Source organism: Chrysemys picta, chromosome 2 (genome assembly GCF_011386835.1).
Source record: "Chrysemys picta bellii isolate R12L10 chromosome 2, ASM1138683v2, whole genome shotgun sequence".
In the NCBI taxonomy this organism is placed as follows: Eukaryota; Metazoa; Chordata; order Testudines; family Emydidae; genus Chrysemys; species Chrysemys picta.
The window spans coordinates 166,349,932-166,376,488 of NC_088792.1; the positions used below are offsets into that span (position 1 = coordinate 166,349,932).

The 26,557-nt window shown below is 40.4% G+C and overlaps 1 long non-coding RNA gene across 1 annotated transcript; it reads left to right on the plus strand.

Moving 5' to 3' along the window:
• Nucleotides 1-1,736: 1,736 nt before the first annotated feature.
• On the plus strand, nucleotides 1,737-19,915 carry LOC135981137 (uncharacterized). Its single transcript, XR_010598098.1, has 3 exons — nucleotides 1,737-1,875; nucleotides 8,409-8,474; nucleotides 18,829-19,915. It is a non-coding gene; the product is annotated as an uncharacterized LOC135981137 (long non-coding RNA).
• Nucleotides 19,916-26,557: the final 6,642 nt, after the last annotated feature.

Here is a 26,557-nt window from a genome sequence, read left to right on the forward strand (position 1 = left end):
CTCTTTCTCTCTCTGACCTAATGATTTTTCAAGTATTTTATGCAAAAGTGTTAACAGGAAGATTATCCCAAGCATGACTCCCTGACACAGGTAAAGAATTTAGGGGCAAATTTAACAAGCAAAGGGAGGAAGTTAACAAAGAGGAAACTAAGGCTGAACCTTGGGGAAATTATCCTGTTAGTGCAATTTCTGGAGATGTGATATGGTGTTTGTCTTATCATTTTTCTGTGTGAGTTCATTTGAGAGTGTAGTGATTGTCTGGATCACCCTAATAGTTGTTATTGGGAATGGTGTGTCTTGGTCTATGGGAAGTTTGTTTCTGATAATGAGCTTGGTGAGACTGGGGGATTGTTTGAAGGCCAGCAAAAGGGGTTTGGGAACAATTTCTTTCAGGATGGGGTTATCATCCACTGTGGGGTATCCAGGCAGGTGATTCGTTTTTCTTATGACTGTTGTGATGGTGCACACAAGTTATATGTCATTCTTTTTTCTTTTCCCCTCCCCCCACTTTTCTTAGTCCCACAGAGATATCTGTTTTCTCATCAGATGCGGGATTTCTTGGTTACCAAGTTCTCAGTATGGTGTGGACGCTATATAAGCAGATAAAGGGGAAATATCTAAATATAGATTATATAGCTGAGAATGGGGAAATAGATGTAACATAAACACAACTTTAACCTAAAATATGATGTACGCAGAATATTTTTTGGAATGATTATTTCTCCAAATGTGTATTTATTACACATATATGAGCTGGAAAAACAGTAACAAATAATAAAAACAACAGAGCTTTTCCTACCAAAAATCGAGTTTAATCAAAAAAAAAAAAGTCATAGAGAACGCTTGTTTAATTCCCCCCCCCCAAAAAAGTTGGAGAAGTTCTGAAAAGTTAAAAAATCTTGGAAATTTTAAAAACAGCTAAAATGTGGGGATTAGAAACCTAGATACTATTAAATCTATTGCACTGGGTGACAAAAATAAAAGAGGGGGGGGTTGAACTTGAATATTTTTAGTTTTTGAAAACAAACAAAAAGACCATACTCCTGATATTTCAGCTCAAGCTTGCAGACCCAAGAGTTTAATAGTTGGATCTCAACTGAATTTTAGAACTTTTAAGATTCATCCATGACTACACAGTGCACTCTTCAGAGAGGCATCAAGAAGTCAAGGACTGAGTGCAGAGACCTCCAAAACAACACTTCATATAAACAGTGAATCAATATGAGCTTTAAATATTATTACCTTCTGGTGATATTGCACACAACAAGAACCTGAAAAAGAATTGCTTGTAGAGACTCTAATCCATATATAACTGTACCTATAAGTTTTAGATGAAGTTTACATTGTGAATAAATAGGAAGAATAAATAGTTTGGAGATCATTTCATATACAGTACTTATATGTTAGTTTTAGTATAATGTAAACTACCGGTTTAAGGGGTTAGTACATTGTTCTTTTGACACAAGTTGCCTTGTTCATGTGGTACAAGCAATTTAACCTACTTGTAAGCTACTTGTAAAATTAATCTATTATCCCCAGAATGACTTTCACTAATATTTGCTATAGCACTCAGGGGAAAAAAGTCCCTGCACTTTTCCACAAAATTTGTAAGCTAACACCTCAATCTATTTTGTGGACAAAGTGTTTGTATTATATTTGTTTGACCGGTTGACAGTCCCTGAACAAATTTCTAGTTTGTGACTTAATTATGATAACATTTATTTTGTTCGCAGAGTTGATTGGGACAGCTGCTATCATTTGTTTCAGTAATAGATTGTACCACAATGATGGAAATATACATTCACCACAGAATGAAATTTGACAGAAGACACTTCATCCAGGAAAAGTGAAGGACTCTAAATTTTCAGCATTCAGGTGGCCAATTTTCATAATTTAACAGATGATATGTTGATTTTTTGGAAATTAGTCTGGAAGTGGTCTTGACCTTGACTAGCAGAGCCTCTGTGAAAACTCATCACATCTGCCTGTTGGAGAACAATTTTGGCAGGGGTTTACGGAAAGCTGCTCATTTATGCTCCCAACTAAAGACTATTGGTAAAATGAAACTGGAATTAATACACACATTAAGCCAATTATTTTCCTCTTCTTACAAAGATACCTACACATTTTCTATTTATTCAGTTAGATGCAAATAGCTGTCTCATGCATAGACACAGAAAACTCCCTTCCCCTTTGCAGCAGAGCTTCATATATTGTGTAAAATCCAATTACCTCTAACAGCTAGATCTGGTCAAAATGTTTCTATCCAGATTTCTTTTCCCAAAAAAGAAAATTAACAATTTTTCATGGAAGCTGTTGGCTTTCTTTGGAAAATTTCATTTTTTGATCAGAAAAAAGAACAGCTGAAATCCATTTTTTAATTTTAGAAATGCTTCCTGTGTGTCTCATGGGATTTCTAATGCAGCGACATCTTGTCCCCATTTTGCTCTGTGGGCTGGGCTCACTGGCTGGACTATATGTCCATTGATCAGGGACTCCCAGGAGGCACAACTTCCCCTATTGAAGAGGAAAGGCCATGGAGCATCATGAGAAATGTAGTCGCCCAGGGAGCCATGCCTCTAGGGTAGAATGGACACATAAGGTACCCAAACTACAACTCTCAGGAGGCACTGCAGCAGCATTTCCAAATCAAAATTGCCGAATTTTTGCCATTTTGACTGAAATGGTTTGATATTTGAATTTCTGCTGGGAAAAAAAAACAACTTTTAATGTGTGAATTTGAGAACCCCCCCGTGACCATTTTCACAGGAGCCCCCGCCCACCCACCTTCTTTTGACCAGTTCTAATAGTAACACAGTTGGGTAAGGATCCGGAAGCCGATCTGCCAAATGTATGAATTCAACTGACCTCCCTCTTCTGTTAATTGATATTTAGCCCAGTACAATATCTCAGCACATCATACATTTTGAAGAATTTTCAAAAGTTCCTTGTCTTCTTAAATCACGTAGGGGATTTTGAAAATCCCACCCTAAATAAATGTATCCATACATTCCAATGTGAGGTACAGACATATTATCCCATTTTCCATATGGGAAATTGAGGCACACCAAGATTAAATGACTAGCCCAAGACCTCACAGGAAAATTGTGGGAGAACTAGGAATTGAACCCATATTACCCATATCTAGTGTTGGCAGAATTCTCTTTATATAATTTCAGCACATAATAGTGATGAAAACTGATAAACTTTCAAAAATATTTTTAAATAAACATTTTCACAGCGGCATACAATTATTTTTAATCTATTTAAATTTTCACAATTGTGGGAAATTATGGGGGTATCAGAAAATGGAGAGGTTAGACACTGAGATTCAAAAAGTTAAATTGTCAACTTCACATGTCAAAATATACAAAGTAAATATCCTTAAATCAAACTCTAATGTATTCTGAGGCAGCATTTTTCTTACTTTGCCCACTGGTAAATTTCAATTATTAATGGAAATATTTTGTCATTGGTTCATGTGTGTATGGTGTAATTGATGTTTACCAACATTTACAATAAAATCAAATCCTTTCAAGCCTACTCATTTCCCAGTCAGGTACATTTACTACAAGACCATCCTCCATTCCTCATTCCTGGCAGAGCAGAAAACTATTTCAGCTATGCTTCCGCTATTTCTCTTCCATGTATGCACTTCAGCTACTTGGACTAGATGCTGGGCTGAGGGTTTGGCTTTTAATGCATAATTTGAAAGGAATAATAAGAGTCTGATTTAAATCAACAAGAATAGAAACATTTATGGCTTGATATATAGGGTTTGATCCTATTTCCATTTGAATTTGCAAAAATTCTCAGACTTCCAGGAGAGTAGTTGGTCCTTGTAGTGGGGTGTATCTACCCCCCCACTAGCCCCACTGGGTTAATCACACACTGTGGGCTAAAGAGGTCAAGCCCCTTTGCCCCTGCTGGGCATTCTCTAACTGGAAACAGGCTATAAAAAGGGATTGGCCCAGCTCAGTCTGGGCTGGCTGAAGAGAATAGCAGATGAATGCTGCTGGCTCCTGTCAGGGAGTTGCTGGAGCTCCAGGTGGCAGAGGCCGAACTGGTGGAATCGGTGGTGGAACCTCTGCTGATTTCAAAGGATGAGAAGCATGGAAGGCTGCCACCCCCAGGGGAACTGACGGAACAGAAACCCAGGGTAGGAAGTGGCCCAGAGACTGTGACTATTAAAACGGGATACAAAGTCTGAGTCATGGACTACTGTTTTACAAGGTCCCGGATCAGGACCTAGAGGAGTAGGATGGGCCAGGGCCCTACTACCTTGCCCTGCATCTACTGCTGGGCATGGGCACTGCCCCAAGGGTTGGGCATGACTGCCCAAGCCGGGCCCAAGCCAGGGACTACCCTCTGAGAAAGGGTGGCGTTAAGAGCTCTGATCTCTAGTCTACGCTTCCCTGAAGACAGAGGACACCCTAGTGACTCTGGCTGCTTGAACCATAGCTACCCCCTTTAATTATCTGCCTCAACCTGACATGCTATGATCAGGGCCGGCGCTTCCACTAGGCGACCTAGGGTGGCAGGATTTGGGGGGCAGCATTTTGCTGCCCTCGGCGGAAATTCAGCAGCGGGGGGTCCTTCCGCTCCGGGTCTTCGGTGGAAAATCGGCGGCGGGTCTTTCACTCGCTCCGGGACCCACCGCCGAAGTGCCCCAAAGACGCGGAGCGGAAGGACCCCACCGCCGAAGACCCCAGGCCCCCTGAATGCTCAGAGGAGGAGCGCTGCCACCTAGGGCGGCAAAAACCCTGGCGCCGCTCCTGGCTATGATTGGGTGTATTTACCGTGTGACAGTCCTCAAAGCAAAACACAGCCCAATCGTTAACACTAAGGATTGGGTGTGAGGGGGTATTTATCAACAAGAGAAATGAGAATCTTGATTCTGCCATTAAAATAAAATGGATCTTCAATTTCCACTGACAACAGTCCCTCCATCTTCACCAATGTACAAATATACTCCAAAAATTCAGCACTGACTTAATTAGCAAGTACTTTATAAATAATTTGCTGTGCTTTAAACTTTCATGGCAAGATTCATGTACTATTAACAATGCCTTATGTATTTAGTCAGTTTGTACTCGATCACATAAGTAGCTAGATTTACACTCTGATTTTTATTAATCTATAGTTCAATTAATAGATTTAATAAGGCAAGCATTATATGCTAAGCAATATGCACACCACACTTAAAAATTGTAATTGCTGCAGTGATACAGTTTGGGCAGAAGGCTGCAGTAGAAGATCAGGCTGAAATGCCTCAGGAGATTGTTGTTTTCAGTGTTGCCAGGAACATTAGCAGCTACCAAAAATATTTACAAGTTTTCAACAACTTTTGGTTGCACAAAAGCTGTTCTCACTGATTCCGATCATTAATTGTAACAAGACTGATGATCTGTGTTGCAAAGCAGCTTTTAGCAAGATACAGTAAATGAAAATAACTCCATTATTACGTATTCAGTCTGAATCAGTGCTCGGCAAAAATCAGTCATGCATACTGATTAAATTAAACAATATTCATACATGCAAAATGTGTAGAATAAAATATAGCAGGCTCTGTAAGTGAAAAATCATCATAGTTAACAATCAGCATAAGATACATTTGTTCCATAACGATTTTATATTATTTATAAATACATGAATGAAAATAGAAGACTTAATAAAATATTATTATTTTTGTATTAATATTAGTTGGGTAATTTCATCCTAGTTTATCAATTTATACTAAAGGAGAAGGCTTCAAGGCATGAATAAATTGTAACTGAAAGTCTTACCAGACAACGTGTTCAGAAAAATAGCTACACTATCTGACATTTCAGTAATCATTTGCCATTTAAGGCAACAACAGATTATTCGTATTATGTTTCTCCTGTTCATTTGATCAAAGGCACATGATTGCCACAGACCAGCACAGCTGCATTTAACATGTAAAAATATGGAAATATAACAGTGCTACATAAGCTATTGAAACTACTCTCTCATGTTAATAATACCAAACTAATTGCAATAGTACTAAATATTTCAAATAATAATAGTAATGCTTTGTACTTCTGTTTCACCTTTCATCAGTGATCTCCAAGGGATTTAAAAATGTTAATAGAGGTATGCAGGCATTGTTATATGCCTATAACACTGTAATAATTTGAAGCACAGAGACATTAAGAGGGTTTTTATATGAACACACACAAAAATTAAGAACAGAGCCAGTGGTAGATCTACTAACTAGAGAACTAGTTAGTTGAGTGCATTCCTCAGTTCAACATGCTCTACAGAAGCCAATAAAGACATGATCCCTGCCTTGAGGAGCTTACAGTCATAGATAAAAATGTCTCACAGCAGTGATTTTTAAAAAAAATGTACCATATATAGATAGATAGACAGGATTCCATTATATATAAAATAGAAGACAGAAATGAATGCATTAGACATTTGGCCAAGAGACAGGTGGTCTTGAGTTCTACGCCTGCTTTTTAATTAATACTAGATCTAGTCAAAAATCTTAATTTCCATTCCATGGGAAATGTCCCCTTCCCCCCCCCCCAAAATGTTGTACTTTTCTTGTACAAAGTTTCATTAGTTTTTGAATGAAATGTTGAAAATTAAAAATTTCCTGCAGAAGGAAGCTCAAAAAAACCCTTTGTTTTGAATAATCAAATAATTTCATTTCTAACAGAGTCCAGGAACCTAAACTCCAATGCTCCTGGCTTAGCCATGGTTCCTGGGGACTCTAGCTCTAGTGGACTGACAGGAAACCAAAAATCCCTAGAGCCACAGCTGAGCAGCAGCCTTAAAGCTTGGGAGTCAGGGCTCGCAGCGCTGTGGGTCGCTGACTCAAAACAGCCCACCTGTGTTGCATTGGAAATTTGTCACAACACATGGTTTCTTCAAAATATTTTGGTTTCAACAAACCAAAACTTTCTGACAGAAATGTATTTCATTGGAAGAGTCCTGACCAGCTCTACTTAGTACTTTGCATTTTAAATCATTTTCCTTTCCCTTCAACAGATAGATTTCCCCATTGTGAAATCCAGACCATGCTTTCAACAATAAAAAAGAATTCAGAAGAACTGTAATTTAATACATATACTGGGAAAGGTAGATAAGTATTTTTAGCTCCATATGTAGAGATGGAGAGGTAAACTATTTTTTTAAAAGGAGGGTAATGGATTAGGTGCATAGGATGGAGAGAACCCTTGGTCCTGCTGCTGATGCTGACTTGCAGTGTGTTATTGGGCTAAATCACTTCTCTTTCCTACTGCTCAGTGTTCTTATCAGTAAAATGCTGGTAAGATATTTATCTACTAAATAACTACAGCCAGGGCCAGATTAACTTTCCTGTGGCCTGGGGCATTTAGATTTTGTGGGATCCCTGGGGGTTTGGAGTGGGGGAGTGGACTCAGGGCTGGGTAGGGGAATGGGGTACGTGAGGGGGTGCAGCTACAGCTGGGGGGGCTGGGCTCTGGAGTGGGAACAGGGATGGGACTGGGGGTTGGGGTGCAGGAGGGGGTGAGGGGTGCAGGCTTCGGCCGGGAGGCGCTTACCTTGAGTGGCTCCTGGTTGGCGGTGCAGCAGGGTTAAGGCAGGATCCCTGCATGCCCTGGCTCCACGCTGCTCTGCTCCCCAAGGTGGCTGGCATGTCCGGCCCCTAGGCAGAGGTGCCAGGCCACTCTGCATGGTGCAAGCTGCCTGTGTGCGTAGGCACTGCCCCGCAGCTCCCATTGGCCACGGTACCTGGCCAATGGGAGCTGTGGAGCCAGCGCTGGGGGCGGGGGCAGCATGGAGAGATTTCCTGAATGCCCCTCGCCTAGGGGCCGCAGAGGCACATTGGCGAGCCGGTAATCGCAGCTCCAGCCCCCGGGGTAGGGGGAGGCGCCGAAGCATGGGGACTGGTGTCCGGCCTGTGGTGTGGAGACTTGCCACGGGCTAGATGAAAAGAAGCAGCGGGCCGCATGTGGCCTACGGGACTGTGGGGCCTCTCAGCCCAAGGCCCTGGGTTGAAGCCCCTAAAGTCCCTGCATTAATCCACCCCTGACTACAGATTGTCAGAATTTTTCCAGTAGGAACAAAAATTTGTCAGAAAATGCAGATTTGTCAAAACCTAAATGTTCTGCAGGAACTTCGGTTTAGACAAAACTTACAAACGGAACAAAGCAGGGTTCATATGAAAGCCTGCTTGATTTCTTGTCTGTCCACCTACCTCCCTAGCTTCTCAGCAGCCCACCTGGCAGGCTACCACAAAGCTGGGGCTCTCTGGCTTAGCAGCAGCAAACCAAACAGGGTACCATGGAGCTGGGGAGTGTGGGTGCCTGGGTATTGAGACAAGCATTTTTCAAATAATTCCATTTTGGTTCTTCCAATCAAAAATATTGACGATCCAATTTTTTATGTGGATTCAGAATGAAGATTTTGGTGGAGATGTGAAATTTTCCATGGGAGTGAAATTCTGGTTCCTCTACAGCTCTGTAAGTAACATTTGTGAAGGTCTATGCATATACAAGGTATCATTAATGCTGACAACTTGCAGAGGGATCCAAGACCTGGAAAGGTTGTTTTTTTGTGTGTGTCAGTTTGATTGCAAGCTTCGCATGTATTTGGGCAGTACTGGGAGCTGGGTTACTAGATACTGAATGCTTGAGAGAAAAGATGGTCCAGTGGTTACTGTGTTAATTTCAGATTCAGGAAATCCTGTTTCAGTCTTGCTTCACTACAGACTTCCTGTGTCACCTTGGAAAAGTCACTTAGGGATATGTCTGCACTGCAATAAAACACCTGTTACTAATCCAAGTCAGCTAACCTGGACTTGCGCTGCAGGGCTATAAAATTGTAGCATAGACAGTGATGGAGGCCAGATGAGCGCTTAAGATAGATGCTCCCTTGGGTTTATATTTGTAATTCTGGGAGCACATTTACCCATTTATGAATCTAGCAGTGTTGAAGCTAGCTTACTAAATACTCCTTTCCAGTGTAGAGATTAGTATTGCTGGCCCTCAGGTGTGTAGGTTTGAGGGATTTATATTATCCCCATAATAGCACACATTACTTAAAGAGGAAAACTGGAATAGGGTTAATTTTAAAATATCACAAATGAATAAATTGTAAGATATACAATTTTCCATATTTGTATAGGATGCAATTAAAAATGGATTTGGATTTGCTATTGGAAAGGCTGAATTTGTCAAAACAAAAATCATATGTGCTTTTACTGAATGTATAGGGTCTAATCCTTTCTTCCTTTGGAGGCAATGGCAAAGTTCTTATTGACATATTGCAGCAGGATCACAATGCAAATGGGAGAAAGTCAGAGTTTAAAGCCAGAAGGAATCACTAGATCATTTAGTCTGACCTTCTGTATATCACAGGCCACCAACATCACCCAGCACCAGCACACTAAAATGAGACCAAAGTGTTACAGCCCACAGGAGACTAGACAATTATAGTGTTGAAAAAGGCAGCTTTTTCTGACATTTCTGCTCCTTCCTCTTGTGCTGTCGCTGCACTAACGCTGTTAGCATTAGCACACATGGGAAGGAACACAATTAGCAGAACAGCTGCTCACACTCACGCCAGCCCATGAGCTGTTTATATCTCAGAATTTATATAAAAAGTCTAACTGCATAGGGCTGGCCAGTCTTAAACTATGCTTTTATAGCTGTTTCCTTCATCCTCCCTTCCTCACTCCCGCTTCTTCTGCTTTCTGTTTGTTATATCTACTCTTGTGCCTTGTCTTTAAAAAAGAAATGAATTGTAAGCTTCTACTCCATGTTTCTACAATATCCAGCACAGTGTGTGTGTTGAGGGGTACCTAGCCCCTCAATTTCCCCAGCCCATTAGCGTTAGACTGAATTTCAGTATCAATCCTTTGGGAATGATTGGAGGGAAATAAAGCCTCAGGTGTGAGATAAGAGGACCTGAAACACAAGAGTCAGAAAACTTTCTTCTTCGTTCTGCTACTTTCTATTCTCTCTCTCCCTTGGCTCTGAATAGCTGGTGCCACAGAAGTCCAGGCAGCACCTACTCTATGCAGTGGGGCTCTCTAGAAGTTTCTTGATAAAATCATAGGGTTACAATGGATCACAAGGGTCATCTAGTTTAATCCCCTGCCAAGATGCAGGATTTGATATTTATTCAACAGCACAGTGGGGCATCAGTCTAGAGGAAGAATAGAAAAGAAGAAAGGTAAGATGTTCAGAAGAAAAAATTATACCTGCCTCTGGAGATTTCCATTACTTGCATCTGAAGAAGTGAGGTTCTTACCCACGAAAGCTTATGCTCCCAATACTTCTGTTAGTCTCTAAGGTGCCACAGGACCCTCTGTTGTTTTTTACAGAAGAAAAAATGGCATTTGGACCTTCAATGGGGAAGGAGGAAGAAAAGGTGAGAGAGTGATGGAGGAGGCTGTAAAGATGGGCAGATAGAGAGAGAGATGATGTTGCATTACACCTGGTGAACCTGAAAACTATATTTATTATAGATAGTGCATAGGTCACATTGGCAATAAATAAAAAAAAATGGAATAAAATAGTACCTCTTGGCAACTCAAAAGAAATCTAAAAAGCATCATCACATTTGCCCAGAGTAGTGGGAATATAATTTCTAGAAATTTGAACTGTAAGCAAGTGTATGAAAGAGTGAACAGATTACAAGGGGTCAATCCTGCCTTCCTCCTCTGTAGCAGGCCCTGGATATAGTGGGACTGATGCCTTTCTGGTGCTGGAGTCTGCAGTTCTTCTCCCCATAAAAGGGTTTGGCTGGGTCTTGTACAGCATGTGGGCAGGGGTGCTACTGACCAGTCAGATTCCTCCAAGTCTGTGCCAGCTCTCTCTCTCTCTCTCTCTCTCTCTGCTCTATGGGAGAGGGAGGAAAATAGTGTTTCTTTGGAGCAGGAGCCTTCATAACCTGTTCTTTCCCTGGCACAGATACTAACTACTGCTATATTCACTCTCCAACACACATATCTGTTTTCTTTATTACTTCTAGAGGCTGCACACCAGGCAATACAGAGTTTCAGTTTAGATATTCAGCTAGATACAGACCAGCCACAACAAAGCTGTGCCTCTTATCCTCAAAGAAGGATAGCCAGTGTAACATGGCCCCAGATGAGTTCTCTTTTTGACATTAGGAAGTGTTGCGTACACCATTCTCTCAACCTTTGCTTCACTCTGCTATCAAGGGAAGATTAATATCTTTGTTCAACCACTCTCCTTGAATGTTATTACACTTAAACAGGATTATTTTGAGTGGCTTATGTTGTAACCTGCCCTGGCTACTGGGTATGTGACTTTGTATAATTTCAGAATGAGGTGTCTTCACTTTTCTTAGTTCATAAGCATACCCACTGTGACTCATGGCTCAGACACAACAGAAGAAGTTTACCCGAGTCAGATGAAGCAATTTCAACAGCATTTGTCTGACTTTCCCAGCCGTCATTGATTTCGTATTTGAGTCACACACCTTTTGCTGGCCATATGATTATAGACTAATATGAATGCAACCTGTTATTCCAGACACTATACCACATCAAATATGCCCCAAAGAGACCTCTTCCAATTCACTTGCAAGTTGTAAAAGTCATATTCAGTTCTTGCCATTTGGAGCTGCACATGATGTCATGTACCCCATTTGGTTAGGGCAGTTGCACAGATTTTTCTTTATAAAAAAAGCCAAGATACGTGCACAGATGATGAATGCATATTACACAGGTCACATTACTGTGGGGATTATTATATCAGCAGACATCGAAAAGGTAAAATTGAATCCTTTGTCACATTGCATTCTGCATGACCTGAATATACCATATTTAAAACAGAGTGAAAAATGCATATACATTCTGCTGACCTTCTCATAAAATAATTAATATGTAAAATGAAATAGAGAAAAAAAAAAGCACCAAACCTAGGGAAGTTCAGGGGGAAGGGGCTTATTTTTAACGGAAGAGGAAAACATTAAGAAAATGGTAAATAAAGCGAAGAAAAATCTATTGTAACCAAAATGTTTCTTCTCTTTGTATTACTATCTACTTTTGTTTAGTAAAATAATTATGGGATGCCACATTTGATTTAAGGTGGGGTTTTTACATGTATATAAATAATTGGGATCTAACAAATACAACTGAGAAATGAAAACTTATCACTACTTTAAAACTCACATTCCATTAGTTTTAAATAAAAAAAAAACCCACACCTCTTTTGTTTAAACAGGTTTCATCCAAATTAGTTTTGAGCTCTGTTAATGTCACCCACCCCATATATCCCTACCACCACTTCAAACTGGAGTCATCTCTCCTCAGATGGCCTTCTCATTCAAATCCAGTGGAGAGATTGAATCTCTTTGAATGGTGATTCCTCCCTACTATGGGAGGAAGGGTAAATCCTCTCAGCACCAGCACAGTCCATGCAAATTCCTCAAGTCTGTGTTGAAATCAGTCAGTGACTCATACATTTGTATGTGTCAAAGGAGGAAGTATTTTTAAATTAATGTATTGGAACAGCCAGGTGGGGTTACATCTGGCCTTCTTTTCAGTCCTCCTAAGAAAGGAAGGGGAGGAATTGGGCACATGAACACAGGCATAGAACAAAGGGGAGCACATGGAACCATACCGTCTTTCTGAAACTGGGTGAACATGCCTGTCAGCTCCTAAAACAGAAACCAGACCTTGCTTGCTCCAGGTGGCCCTGGGAGTTTGTAAGTTACACCAGATTTCCATTATGCTTTCTCTACAACAAAACCATCAGATAGCATGAACATCTTAACAGATAAAGTTTATGGACTGCAAATACCACTCCTTACATCTGTTTTCATTTTTCAAGTTTCCTGTGATGTCTGATCTAGATATTTGTACTGAGTGTTAATAAATGCAATAGTTATTCGCTGACAACATCATAAGAAGGATATATCCACTGAGAGAAGAACTTTTCTTATCCCATTAACTGGGTAGATAGGAAAGCACTCAGACCACATAATCCAAACCACAGTAACACCTTCTGTGACTATCTGAACACAGTGCTGCATCTTAGGTGTCTCCTAGAGCTTCAGGCTCCATCATACAGGTGATGGCTGATTAAAGAATATTCAGGTTTCTGTAGCAACTCTCTTGCAGAATTTTGAGGCATCTATGGCCCAGGCAGTAGCCAGGAGATAGCTTTGGTGGCTCTGCCACTTTAAGGGTGCTACCTACCTCTGCACCAAGAGTATTGGCATTGGCAGACATTTGGGATGGGGGGCTGCTGCATGAGTGTAGTTCCATCCCAAGCCCACCTCCCTCCCCCATCATTTTTGGGGGGTGTGTGTGGTGGAGGGTCTGCCCCTTATGGGCTCCTCTTGTACGCCAAGCAGCAGAGAATTGAGGCACCAAAATATCTAGCACCCACTGTGTGATAATTCAACCCTACAGCTTGATTATTGAGCATTGAAAATGAATCCATCCTTTGCTTGCTTGCAGAGTTATATTTGAATAATTTGAACCTCTAACAAGAACTCCATGACCAATTTACCCACATCCCAATAAGCCTTAGGGTCTACACAGGAATAAAAAACCTGCAGCTGCCCAGATCAGCTGACTTGCATTCGCGGGACATGGCCTGAAGAACTAAAAGTCATTGTGTCAACGTTCGGGCTCAGGCTAGCGGGCTCCAACATCTACACCACCATTAAACAGCCTTTTAGCCCGAGCCCCATGAGCCAAAGTCAGCTGACACAGAGTGTAGACATATCCTTAGAGTCTATCCACCCACCTACTTCAGTGCCAGCAGAGGGAATCTAAGGTCTCGTTGGGAAGATGGGACAACTGTTGGATGAGGTAGAGTGAGTGAGACTGGCTGAGATGCAGCAGATCCTATGGCTTCTGACTTGACTGAACAATGGTCCTTTCCAAGCTGTCAGAAGCATAGGTCATGAACAAAATGAATAATTTGCACAGTTCCAACTACCGTTCTCACTAGCAATAAGTTAATTGTGTTACAAAGCCAACTCTGAGTGGTAACTATTGTGCTGCAACATTGCTATGTGCTGTAATCTACTAAATCATTTGCATGGACTCATCTCTTGAGCTCTTTAACTGTTACTAATTTTAGGTTTTGCTGTCATGTGCTTTCTCTATAGTTATCATTTGTTCCTAACAGAAAAATTAATCATAATTTGGGGGAGACTGAAATGTACTCTTACAATATAATATTTTTTTTACTAAACCATTCCTTATTGAGGCATCAGAGGTTTTGTCCCCCCAAATGTACTAATTCTCTTCAATCAATTACAAATATAAAAATTGCTCAAAAGATAAATAGCCAGGATTACAAAATCAAGACATCCAAAGCTGTTAATTAAAGTAAATCAAGTCCTGCTATGAGAAATACATAAAAAAAAAGACACCATAGAGACAGGCATTCAGAGGATAGTTAAATATTTTTTTAAAAATCCCTGGATGGTTAAGAGACTGTTAGAAAGAAATGTGTACTATTGCTCCTGTATTATAAGAAATAATTCTACCTTTTTTATAGGCACAATATCATTAGAGTACAAGTAAATCTGTACAGAAGGCATTCAATATACAGTCTAATGCATCTACAAAGAAGCACAAATCTTTTGAATGTCAAAAGATGCCTAAACATTGTAAATAAGAAACTAAAATGCTTGTTTCATTAGCTATACATATTCATTTTTAACTCTGATACAGCGACTATAAACTCAGCTGACTTACACACTTCCAGTAGGCTCCAGAGTATTTGAGTATAATTTTATTACTTTGAAAATACTACACAACTCAAGAATGGCTTTGCCCATATCTTTGGCTGTCAGTGTCTAAACAACACCATAAAGCAAAACTTCCCTGTAGGTAAACTTGCATATAGCAGTTAAAACTGACAATTCTTTTGACATTTTTATAGCAATTTACCCTTGTACTGGCCAGAGAAAAAAAATGCAGTTAAATAACTGTATGGAACTGATAGGTCTCATAGATCTTGCCCAATAAATACTTCAGTGTGGTTCAGCATAACCTATCTTCATAGTAATGCTTTACCACTTGATTGCCCTGGCTTTAGGCTGTGATACCTTCTTTTGACTTTTGCTGATACAGTGTAAAAGCTGCAAGAAACTAGCATCCAGAATTTCAAAGTGACCAATAAGTCTTTTTAGTGAACCATGAAAAAGTTTGCTAATTAAAACTCAGAATGAAGAGCAAGGTGTTTTTTGGTTCTTTTTTTTTTTTTTTTTTTAAAGCAACATTCCCCATTCTGTTGCAAAACATGAAAATTCCACATCAAGGAACAAACCAGGAAGTGAAATACAGGGCTTGGCTACACAGGGACAATCAGGTAAACTAATCTGAATTAAAGGTATGATTTTCAAGTAGATTAGTTAAACTGCATTAAGCTCCTGTGTGGACATACTAATTCAGAAGTGAATTAAACTAAATCAAATTAAGTCCTCTTTAATTCTGAATGAGAGTGTCTGCACAGGGTTTTAGGGCAGTTTAACTAATCCACTTGAAAGTCTCACCTTTAGTTAATTCAGATTAATTTTCCTTAATCTGTTTGTCCCTAAACAGACAAAGCCCTCAGAGATGTTCAGACTGATATCCCCATGTATCATGATCTCTTTTTGAATTATAAAGGGAAATTTGGAAAAGAACAGAGGAAACAAAAATGCATGCCACTTTTGTCAAGGAAATTTCACACCAATATTACATCTGAAATATTTTTTGTAATTTGGCAACTTGCTTCCAATTTTGCAAGCACTGCTAAAGGACAAACTAATACTTTACAAAGTTTTTATTGCATTATTGCAAGGAATGGGAGTGTGGCAGGACACTTATTTCTAGGATATTCTTATTCACCATTAAGAACATACTGGAACAAGCTTACCGTACAACCCTTGCCTACTTAGTATGGCATAAATACACTAGACCAGGAGTAAAGGAATAAAACATTTTATGCAAGAAAAGGAAAAATGATACTCTATAGATATTAGTCCACTACAGGGTTTCTTGTGCCTTCTTATGAAGCTAGACAGAATACAAGACTAGACAAATCAGTGATCTGATATGGCAATTCTTATCTTCCTATGCTAATGTTAATTTATATTCATCCTGAGGTGCTAACTATTTGTATTACTCATGGTGAGAGCTTGCATCTTTCTCAGGCTACTTCATAACTGGTTGTGCACTTTCCCATTTATTGGGTTTTAAAAGCATGTTGCCTAAAAGTCATATTACCACCAAGAAAGCTGCCACACATGAACATGCCACAGATGAAAGCAAAGAACACAAAAGGACATGCATTGATGTCAAGATGTGTTATGGAACATTTTGGATTTTTATTTATATATTTCTTTATTTTTATATGTTTAATCAGAATGAAATCCTCCCCCAAAAAGGATCATAATGGGGAAGTTTATCAGAGCAGGATAAGGATAGCAAGGTTTGCTTGCCATGAGTATAATGTGAATGAAGAAGGTCTAATGCATTGAATTAGATGTTTGGCAAGGTCCAGATCCTCAAATGCATTAGGTACCTAGCTCCCATTCAAATTAATTGGTTAGATGCCTAAATACCTTTGAGGATCTGGGCCTAAAACCCTCTCTTTGAGATGTTTCATTGGAAGCGTAGATTGGTTGAACTATGGTTTCCACCACATTGGTGAAAAATGAACAATCTGTCTTTACACAAGCCACATTCTTTTGGATAGGGCAAAAAGGCTTTTAAGAAAAACAACCATATTCCTCTTTTACAATTGCAATGAATATAGAGTTCCACAGAAGTCATTGGAGTGTTGTTCCAGATTTATGGTGGTTTAGGGAAAGCAGAATTTTGCCACAAATCTACACTTTCCACCTAAACACCTCCCTTTTTCTCTGTTGAGAAAACTCAGCAACGTTGCAAGGCCTAGCCCTTATAAACTTCATGTTATCATTTAAAATATTTATATTGCTGTAGCCTCCAGAGTGCTACATCAGGATAAAACCCCATTTTGCTAAGTGTTGTACATTCTTCCCAACACCAATACCTTGCACTTTAAGATAAGTAATATATACATGTAGAGAGATACTATCAAAGGCCTAGGTTTCAATAAAAAGGGAATAAAGGAATTTCTATGACAATGTTACCTACAGTACAGTACTTTGCCCTGAAATTGGCAAGGCCCGGGTCGTAAATTACTCTACACAGATCCAACTTGGTTAAATTAAGGGAAACCCTGTGCATCCCATATTATGGGTTTAACAAAATTAAGTGTTCCCTTTTAACTTTAGAAGTTTGTTTATTTTTATTTACTATAAGATGTCTGGATATTAACATTGCTTTAAAACTGCAAGGTCTGATTGTCTCCTTTTTAACCCTAAATTAATGCATTCCGTAATCATTAGCCCCATTGCTTTTCTACCAGATAAATTCAAAATAAATGTTCAGCTCTTTATCAATGTTTAAATGACTCATTTGTAGCTCATTAGTCAAAAGTAAGAAACTCAAAATCAACTCATTACACAACGAATGAGCAAGATTATTGATGTTTCCTTAGGTTTCATGCCTATTATATTGGAATCTATTAAGGTATCTGGAGTATTAGCTAGGGCCTGGGGGAAATGGCATTTGTGGTCACGTTCTATTGCTGATGATTGTAATTAGTTTAGCATTATGTAACATACAGCATTTGAGAGAAAAATAGAGAGACAGCTATCTCTGGACAATCTATACAAGTGTTTGATAGTGCCATCCCAGTGCAACTAGTTTAGTTTGGAACAAAGCATTTTTAGTCCTTTTGGGAGGGAGATAAGAACAGATGGTGTCACCCCATTTGGCCTAAGTGGTTAGTTAATATTCAGGGCTTCACAGGGATATTTGCTTTTGGATGAGAAATTGATGATCTGAGTCAGGTGCATTCTTGATGTAATCTTGTTTACTTACACAAAGTCTCATTTCCCTGAATGGAATAGAAACAAACAAGCATATCCCTTGCTCAGTAAACCCCCAAGTCTGCTACTTTATTGAGCTGCGTGCTCAAATAGCCCTGTCCCTAGTCTAGTGCCTCTCAGGGTCACACAAATCCTTCTTTTCTCTTTCTGCTATCTCCATCACACACAACCTACTACCAGTCTCCCAGTCCCTGCATTTCTATCCAAGGAAATCTCTTAAGGTATGTCTATACACCAAAAAAACCCAAAATCCTACAGCTGGCCTATGCCCATGGGCAGTGTGTAAAAGAGGATGGGAGAAGCTAAGCCTCCCCAAAAAAGGATGGCCATGCAGGGGGCCAAATGCCACAGCTGCGGTGCAGGTTTCCTCGCTTCAGAGGCATGCCACCTTTGGAGCGCCAGAAGTGAAGTTCCCTAGAAATGAGGAGGCTCCTGGACCATAGTCCCACCCGCACTCTGTCCTGAGGTGCTGTCCCCACTCGGCCTCTTCCCCTGAGGCTCTGCCCTCACTCTGCCTCTTCCCCTGAGCCCGTCCCTGCCTGGCCCTCATTACTCTCTGCAGGCGGGGCGTCCTCAGGGGAAGAGGCGGAGATGAGCGAGTGGTGGGCAGGGGGCCTCGGAGAAAGAGGTGGAGAGGAGCGAGGGGGGGACAGGTGGGAGGCCCTTTGGGGAAGAGGCAGAGAGAAGTGAGTGGTGGACGGGAGAGGATTTCAGGGGAAGAGTCAGAGAGGAGACAGTGGCAGGTAGGTTGGGAGACTTCGGGGGGGAGGGAGGAAGAGGCGGAGTGGGGGCAGAGCCTTACTGGGTGACATTTGTTAGTAGAAGCCAGGGTTAAATTTAATCAGAAGTGAAATAAAGTTACATTTTCAGATCATTCTCATATCTAAACTCTTCCCTCTATCATTCTCCCTTTAGCCTTAGATGAGCATGCAAGAGTTGGAGAGATGGTGAAAGAAGCCCTCCAAGCTTTTGTTAACCAGTGTACAGGGCAACCAAGATCTTGATCCTTGTGCACCCCTTGATGAATTTCATTCCATCGCAGAGGCCTAACACATACGGTTTATGGACCACTGAAGTCCCATTTACGGCATTGGGCTGGTATTCTGAGCTAGAATTTCACCAGTTTAGTGCCAAAACTGAGCTGAATTAATGCCAGCAATGCCACTGAACATCTCAGGAGGCAGAAGGACCATGACACTACACCTTTTTGGCACCAGCCATTGGCCTGCAGTGCTAGCCTGTGGAAGGAACACAAACTACACTTCAAAAACAAGATGTAGAAGCTACATCTGCATGTACTGCAACACAACCAGAGACAATCTATCTACTTTTGTGCTCCTCTGAAACATACAAGGACTAACGTGCATTCTCCTCCATACTCTCAGCACTGCTACCATGGCATGAACTTAATAGCACTATGTATGGAACTCACTGTGGGAAACAAATTGACAGTTGTGATGTCTATCTCTTCTCAGCCGGGGCAATGTTGCTTTCTACTTTCAACTTGGAGGCAATGAAGGATCAAGGTTAGTATAAAGCCACAAAATAAAATAGCAACATTATCAGAAAGTTTGGTGAAGTGTCTAGAGAAACTTAATAAGGCTATTGGATGTATTTTATTGTTGCATTTGAAAACAATATATATATGACAAAACCTTATTTTTTTGTTTATACAGTACATATTTATAAACTGGATACCCCCTGTACAAAATTATGGACAGATCTGTTCAATTGGAATCTTAATAAATATCATATCTATCTGATTAGAATGGCTGTAAGGAACACATTCCATATAATGTAACTTGATGACTAAACAATGGAAAAATGTCAGTGTTCTGTAAACCATATAAGTCATGCTGGATTTTGTCTGCAGCTTATTCTCAGTAGTTTACGTGTGTTTATTATGCAAAGGGGGCAGGTTACAATTCAAACTTGGACAGAGAACCTGGGGTCTAACCTATGCCCCCCAGCCATACCAGCTATCCCGGGTTGAAAGCACCACTAAAGTTGGCTAAGAGGTTTTTGTTTGTGGATAGGAAGGGTACTTGGGGCAACACCCAAGTAAAGGCCCAGTTTATCTCTGCATTGAAGACATATCATTGAAGTTAATGCCATTGTGAGCAATTCTCCCATCTCCAAGTTATTATTTCAGGCTGTCTGCAAACTCAAGCAAGCTTCCCTGCATCGGTTACACTCAGGTCACATTGTCAAGCTTTGCAATCATAAGGCACAGACACTTACTTTTCTTTATTAAATGAAATCTGAGATTCTGCTGTAATTTACATGATTCCAAGAGCTCAGCCCGTCGGCACAGAACCCTACTGCAGGTGTGTGTTTTGGATGCCATCATTAATCAAGCTGTGGTTGCATGCAACAACTTTTTTTTAATTAATCTTTTAAAAATGCCCCCTCTATACCCTCTTAAATCTTGATACTTTCTGGTTCATTTAGAGTCACCCAGAATTCATCATTTGATGGCATCACAATTACCACAGGATACACTGGCTGAAGTGAGACTTCTTATGTATGTAATGTTACATTGTGGGATGTCTTCAGAGGACCAAAAAAAAGCTCAAGAGGATTTCACAGATGGGGGGCGGGGGGAGGGATTTAAAAGGAAAAAAAAAGATTAAAGCTTATTTAAATGCTTAAAGACTCCTTAATCCTCATTTCATAGCCTAGTTAGCAGGAATACTTCTGAGAGAAATCTATGATTTTCATTTTTACTTTTTAGTTCACCTTTAATACAGTTTGCTAAAATCAGTTTTCTTGCTTTCTACAGTGCTTATTCTTAAAGTAATTAAGGAAATGAAAGTGAACATCTCCCAAATCACTATATTCCTTTGGGCCTTTGGAGAATTGGGATGGTTGCTTAAATGACATGTTTTGGCTTCCATGGGGGTTTGCCAATTAATATATTACTGCTGTAGCCATTTTATAATCAGAAACCTCAAGATAAAAAAAGTGAACGGTCACATATATCATAATATTAGTGGCTGATGCTTGGATAAAAAGAACACTGCTTGACAATAGTAGGAAAAAGTTAATTTTTAAAGAACACTGGAAAATGAAAGTAAAATAGTGTGTGCGTGTGAAAGAGGAGGAGATCATTGAGCAGATTTAGGAATTCTGAGTTGTATTCCCAGCTCTGCCCCATCCCAGGGATCGGCAACCTCTGGCATGCGGCTCGCCAGGGTAAGCACCCTGGCGGGCCGGGCCGATTTGTTTACCTGCCACGTCCGCAGGTTCGGCCGATTGCAGCTCCCACTGGCCACAGTTCGCTGTTCCAGGCCAATGGGGGCGGCGGGAAGCAGTGGCCAGCACATCCCTCGGCCCGTGCCATTTCCCACAGCCACTATTGGCCTGGGACGTGACAGGTGGAAAGGAAGTGTTGGACCTGGTATAAGCTAATCAGAGCAACTAGCATGAGGGACACTAGAAGTGCACAGACCCCATCACAGGGGCATAGATACCAGTATCACTAATTCATTTTGAATATGTAGTTGAATAGAGATATTGAAACAATACTACATTCCAATCTGCTTGGTATTTTAATTGAAACAAGTAGTTTTTACTTCAAGTAAAATTTACAGCATTCACTTCAGTGTAATACTAAGAATGGGGCTCTAATCAGAACCTTTTTATTTGAACTTCTCTCGTGGATTCTCTCCTCCAAAATATGATGGTTCATACAACATAGAGAAGTCAAAGTAGAGAAGGGGTGGGAGGTCATGAAAGGTGTAGAGAATTATCAAGAGAACAGAGATGGGGTGAGGGGGACAGTAAGAGAGAACATAGAATGTAACTATAAATAGGGAAGAAATACCCTGGAAAGAGACAGTGGATATTGGAGAAAAATAAGGGAAATATTTTAAAAAAATTAAATTAAAGAAAAATAGTCTGATGCAGAACATTGCACGTGATAAATCAAGATATAAATAAAAAATATATTAGGAAGAAAAGAACCAAAGACAATACTTTTAAAAAATGGATGTGAACAATTTTATAATACGTATTTCCTGTATGCCAATATTTTAAAATGTTCTTGGCCTTTGCCTCAGAAGTACATAGGATCCAGTGGCTGGATCCATTATCAACAGACTGATGACCATATAATCAGGTACTGGCCAGGCTGGAACACGGCTGGCTTCATATATACTATAGATATATATTTTCCCAAAAGTTGATATGCATTATTTGACAAGCAAGGGTTGAACTGGAAAAAGGAGTAGTGCCTAGGAAAAAAAAAAAGCTCTACCCTACTGGGACACAAAAATGAAACACCTCTAAAATTGTGCTGACTTCAAACTATGTTCATGTGTGACCCCTTGTGATGGAGTGTGACTCACCACTGCTGCGCTCCTGCCATCTGTCATGGGAATTAGCTCTGTTTGCCAGGGCACCCTCCTCTTGTGGTTCTTCACCACCATCACTTTTGTTCCAAGACCCACGCCACTCCCAGGACTTCAGCGTTCTCTTCAGTGATACTGCGCTTTGGCTGTGCCACACTCCGTGTCCCCCCCCTTCCAGGGCACCTGCAATCTCTGTCCAGTCACTCCTTCAGTGGCAACTCCCATCCGTTGTCCTGTCCTGGGGCCACTTCCCATGCAGCTCCAGCACCCTCTTCTGCCCTTATCTCAGGGCCTCAGCATGCAGGCCCTAGCAGCCAGCCAGGAGCTCTCTCTAGCTCCCCTGGTCCCTGCTTGCAGCAATGCTCTGTCTTAGGTGCTGGTGGCTCCTTCCTCCTATTAGGAGCCTGGTCTTCTCCCCTGAAGCTCCAGTCAGTTACTGAACTCTACTTGGCCCTGAAGCCCTTCTTATATGAGCCTGAAATGAATGAGAAAATTCATCTTTTTCGGCGAGATTGTTTCAGCTCTCTGAAAACTTGGTCAAACAATGGTGCAATAGTTACACTTGAATCATGTCTGTAAGCTTTCATTTGCAACTATAACAGCTAGAGACTTTTTTATAAAGGAAGCCTGAAATTCTATAAAACAAGATGGCAGCTTGAGAGAGATGCCAATATATAATTCCAGACCTACAGACTGGGCTCTTAGAGTTATAGAATGCTTGCACTGCACATTGTGCAATAACTCCTAAGATGCAGTTCATCATCATGAAAATGAATACTCGTGAAATACATGTACTTTCTAATCTCTGTTTGTAAAAAATTGATACCTGAGAAACAGGAGTGGGTAGGTGAGGTTCTGTTGCCTACGATGTGCAGGAGGTCAGACTAGATGATCATGATGCTCTCTTTTGGCCTAGAGTCTGAGATCCAGCATCTTGTATTTCTATCTTCATTTCTAGAGGTTGTAGCATTTCAGGTTTTTTTTTTTTTTTTTTTTTTTTTTTTTTACATACATGCACACACATGCTCCAAAAAACTCACATGTGAAATACTAAGCATAACAAATAGTCTGTCTTCCTTATGTCTGGAACAAATGTGACTGTTCCATGCATAATTCCAAACAGATCTTCACACAGGGTGATGCATCCTGTGTATCATGTAGAGATGCAACATTCCAGCTACCTTTGTGGAACTACTTAATTTACCTTGTCAAATGCTTGCAAGTATTAGGAATAGGCAAATGGGTTCAGAAATAATACAAACTATCCTGAAAACATAGCTGACACATCACATCAATGTATGTTTGAAAGCCTAAAATAACAGCCATGTCTAATCTAAGGTCTGTTGTGATCTCACTAGATTTCCAAGCTCACTTTAAATGACAGTTGATGTAGTCCACTGAAGAGTCACAAGGGGAAAGTCAGACTTTGCTGGGTGGCAGATATTTTACACAGCGCAGTCAGAGGTACATACTGCATTTGAACTGGATGAAAGGGAAAGATTCACTGGGACAAGAGTTCATAGTACAGTCGCCCGTTTAGAATCAAGGAAATTTTTGTCTGAGTATGGACTGATGGACATATTCATCACTGAATTTAATGAGTGTAGATCTGAATTAATTCCATTCCAGATTTACACTGTGTTAGTGGAGATTTTGGCTTTCAATAAAAAAAAAAAAAAAAAAATCAGGATTTTGCCTGTGGGTTTTTGCAAAGCTAAGGGCAGAATTCCCTTTTCCGTTACAATGATCCAATTAAAAAAGTTATTTAAAAACGTAACTGGTCTTTAATATTAATTATATATATCATATATATAATATTAAAAGCCAATTATGGTTTAAATATATATGTGTATGCACACACACATTAAACTATGAAAACATAATTAAAAAGTGGAACTGTAAGGCACAAATCTAAACCTAGTAAAGACAAATATATATATATACACACATCCATTATGGGTTACTTGTTCATGTATGTTTTTAGCAACAATTTTTTACCTTTAATCCATCCTCTACTCTTGGCTGCTGTGAACAATAATATTTTCTTCAAAAACTACTGCGGGACAAAGTGTCAAACCTGCAAATTGAGTGCTAATTTGCTCCATCTCCATGTCCTAATTTTATTTTTTAAATGGTACTAAGTAAACTAGAACTCACGATTTCACAATAAACTGAATATAAAATGAGACTATTTCAAACTGTTTAGCATACTAATAAGACTATTGGTGTAACAGAATAAACATGAGACAGTTAAAGAGGATTATTTTCAGTTCCTAATGTTGTGAGATAGGCCAGGATTCATTCCTGGACATTTAATGATTTTTTTTTTCTTGTTAACTGCTCTATTTGTGTTACAAAATTTTTGAGACAGATGAAAAATTATGCATGTTAGTTCCATGGCATGTCTCGGAGGAACAGGTTTCTCATTATTTTACTGAAATGATTCCTTGCCTATCAGCCAATTCTTTGCTTATGTATATATGTGTGGTACCAACTTGTTTTACCTTTAATTGTACTCAGGGGAGTGCATTACTGTCACTAAGTTTAATAAGGGACCTCTGATTAATTCAAGGTGCATTTTTCCATGCCTGCGATGCCTCCATTTTTCAATCAGGCAGGACTGATTCAAGTACATTTGAGATCAGAGTCTTAAGGATATAGGGGTAGATTGTACCAGACCTGTGCAGTGGTGCAAAATGCAAGAAAAGTGCCAGGGAAGTGGGCCAGGCAAAGTCTTGTTGGCAAGAGTTAGCATTGTTCCCAATATTGCCCCTTTCCAGAGCAGTGAACGATTTTGGGGTCTTGCAGGTCCATTTCCAGGTTGGAACAGATATCAGCTATGCAGAGTCAGGTGTTTTCTTAGCATAATCTGTTTATTTCCATCATGTTCACAAATCCTGTTTCCTAGAACAAAGGTGGTAAACTACACACAGGCAATTCTTGCAGATACCTTAGGTGAAGCCCCACTGCCCTGCTCCAAGAACAGGCAGGCCTGCTTCTCTCTCATCTCAAATCTAAACCCCTTTTCCTTTCTCAGCCCTTGTACATTACACCAGGGAAACCTGTGGTTCAAGACCCACTTTGGCCCTCAAGGTCTGGACAGATGTCTTAGACATTAAACCTCCTATTGCTCAACTGTTCTGAAGCACAAAGAAAGCTCAGACAAAGGCTATGTCTACATTACCACTTATCTTATAACTTATATTGCTCAGGGGTGCGAATAAATCACCCCCTTGAGCAACATAAGTTACAGCAACAGAAGCATCAGTGTGGACAATGCTATGTTGGTGGGAGAGTTTTGCCCACCGACATAAGTACCACCGCTCTATGGGGGTGGATTAATTAAGTTGACGGGAGAGCCCTCTCATTTCAATTTAGAGCGGCTACACTAGAGAGCTTACAGTGGCGCAGCTGCATTAGTATAGCTGCCCGGCTGTAAGCTCTTTAGTGTAGACACAGCCAAAGAAGGATACATTAACTCACAAGATCTCCTTAATTCGAATCTTTGTGCTTTAAACTCAAAGATCCCTAATGGGCAAGAGATTAGCATCATTCCACATTAACACCCAACTAGTCCTGCAGGCAATATTAGCCACTTCAAAAAAGGGAGGGGTGGAGAAGTTGTGCAATTGTGGAGCCATATCTGCCTCCACTTCCCTACTGGCCAAGAAAGATAGTCTGACCTGGCGGTGAACACAGGCTGCAGCCATAGGGAGCCTAATCCTGCAAGACACTTAACCTCTTCTGAAAGTTGACAAGTGCTCTCAAATCACAGAAATATAGGGCTAGAAGGGACCCCAAGAGGTCATATAGTCTGCTCCCCGCCCTGCTGAGGATTAACTTTCTGACATACCATAAATCCCTTTGATTTCAATGGGAATTGAGGATGTTATGTTCCTTAAAGGAAGGGCTTGAGGGTACATCTCCACTGCAATGCATGGTGTGATTTGAGTTCCTGTAGGCATACCCACCCTAGCTTCAATCTAGCTAGTATGGTTAAAACTAGCCACGGAAAGATGGTGGCATGGGCTTCAGTACGGGCTAGCAATAAGAGTATGTGCCCAAGATGGTCCTGAGAACTTGTACAGACAATGCTGAAGCCTACACTGTCACATCTGCACTGCTATTTTTAGAGAGCTTGCAAGAATAAAGCTAGAGTGGGCACATCTACACAAACTGGAAATCACACCTCTGACTTCAGAGTAGGCATACTCTCAGTGTTATGAGAGTGCTCTGTCTCCCTGTATATGTAAATAATCAATGAGTTGCCAGCAGATGGTACTAAAGTGTAT